Here is a 2,500-nt window from a genome sequence, read left to right on the forward strand (position 1 = left end):
TGGTCCTTTACATCAGTCATATGCTCATCTACGCACCTGCGCTGTTGCCACACACTAGTTTTGTCTTCTCTTCAATGAACGGAAGATTTGGCAACAGTGTAACGTTTTATATGTGTCAAATGACCTTATTTTTATGGTCCTTTACATCAGTCATATACTCATATACGCACTTACACTGTTGCCACGTACTTGTTTTATCTCTTCAATGAACGGAAGATTTGGCAACAGTGTAATGTTACATATGTGTCAAATGACCTTATTTTTATGGTCCTTTACATTAGCCATATGCTCATCTACGCACTTGCGCTGTTGCCACATCATCTGCTTCATTGTCGTGGTCGATACTATCAGGCAGTGATTTAGGAGAAATCAAAATTATTAAGCGTTTTTAATGATGGACTGATTTATCATTCAAATCATCATCATTTAGGTTTAGTGTTTTGGGTGCGTATGCTAATTCAAATGAAGATCCGTTGAACTAATTTTTCTTTTTTCTTTTTTTATGTTCTGTCGTCTCTTATGGTTTTTCTCTGAAGTGCCTGATCTAATCTTATCTCATCACTCTTTCTCTAGACTACAATGTCGGACCCAGGTAGAATAAAACTCCTTTGATATCTGCACGTCCATTTAATACACTTATCATCCAACACTTTTTATTTTTTTCTCTTCCCCTTTCTCTTCTTTCTCAATTCTATTGTTTTCTTCCCTCCTTTATCTGTTTATCTCTCCATCCCTTCTCTGTTATTCTCATATTCTTCCAACTTTTTTTTTTTTTTTAGTTCTTTTTTTTTTTTTTTTTTTTTAGTTCTTTCTCTTTTCATCTCCCTTCCCTCCGCCCTCTCCCCTTCCCGCCTTCCTCCCTCTTCCTTCACACCACCTCCACGCCTCCTCCCTACTCCGCGTGCATCAAATAAAAATTCTATCTCAAACGTCTCGTCCGCCCATTACCTGAGCAACAAACAAAGTAAAACAAAGAGACCGGAGGCCTTTGGCAATAATTTACACAGCCCCGATCATGTGATATAATTTTGTCCAATCACAGGCGGCTATTTGATATCCTAGTGGGAGGATGAGGAAGAGGAGGAGGAAAAAGAGGAGGAAGAGAGGGCAGAAGAAGAAGGAGAAAGAGGAGGAGGAAGAGAAGGAGGAGGGAGAAAGAGGAGGAAGAGAGGGGAGAAGAAGAAGGAGAAAGAGGAGGAGGAAGAAAAGGAGGAGGAGAAAAAAGAGGAGGAGGAGGAGGAGGAGGGGAAGGAGGAGGAGGAGGGGAAGGAGGAGGAGGAGGGGAAGGAGGAGGAGGAGGGGAAGGAGGAGGAGGAGGGGAAGGAGGAGGAGGAGGGGAAGGAGGAGGAGGAGGGGAAGGAGGAGGAGGAGGGGAAGGAGGAGGAGAAGAATATGGAAGAAGTAAAGGAAGACGGTACGAAAGAGGAGGAGCAACAAGAGGAGGAGGGGTGGAAGGGGAAAATAAGGAAGACAGGGAGGAATGGGGAAGAAGAGAAGGAGGAGGACGATGAAGAGAAAAAGGAAGAGAATGAAGAGAAAGAGGAGGAGGAGGAGGAGGAGAAGGAGGAGGAGGAGGAGGGGAGGAGGAGGAGGAGAAGGAATAAGAAGAGGAGGAGGATAAGGTGAACGAGAGGAGGAAGAAGAAGAGGAGGAAGAAGTGAACAAAAGGAGGAAGAAGAGGAGGAGGAAGAGATGAACAAGAGGAGGAAGAAGAGGAGGAGGAAGAGGTGAACAAGAGGAGGAAGAAGAGGAGAAGACTGAGAAGGGAAAAAAATAGATATATATACATGCAGGACAAGCCCAGAAACTTCATGTGTTCTCTCTTTGTGCCCACATCTATGATGATATGAGACGGTCTCGAATATTTGATATCAAAGAGAGGTGATGCACAGAAGACTGAGCGAGAGAAAAATGAAATGAGATGTTCCCTTTGATGGGACGTTTCGGTTCTGAAGCTGACATGAAGTTGGTGCAAACCTTTTCCTTAATGAAGAAGAACCTCTGAAGGGAATCTGAAGTGAATGAAATTGCCTGACGGTGGTCTGAATAATATATATATATATATATATATATATATATATATATTTTTTTTTTTTTTTTTTTTTTTTTTTTTTTTAATAGGGCCACCTCAGAAAGCAGGTCTGTTATTTTTTCTCGGTATTCTGAAAATTTAGAAACGACATCTACTTCTATGTGGCTGATCTTTTAGTGTGTTGGATTTTATAACGAAGGTTAGGTTAGAGTAGTTGCTATAGTTTAATATATATATATATATATATATATATATATATATAATGGAGAATATATATATACATATATATATATATATATATGAAAATGGAGAAAAGTGGGAGGTGAGCCAGCTGTTGTTTGCGGACGACACTGCGTTTGTGGCAGGATCGGAGGAGGGATTGAGGAAGTTGGTGACAGAGTTTGGGAGAGTGTGTGATAGAAGAAAGCTGAAGATAAATGTGGGTAAAAGTAAGGTGATGAGATGTAC

This window comes from Oratosquilla oratoria, chromosome 30 (assembly GCF_046742065.1).
Source record: "Oratosquilla oratoria isolate Oo_2021 chromosome 30, ASM4674206v1, whole genome shotgun sequence".
NCBI classification, from domain to species: Eukaryota; Metazoa; Arthropoda; class Malacostraca; order Stomatopoda; family Squillidae; genus Oratosquilla; species Oratosquilla oratoria.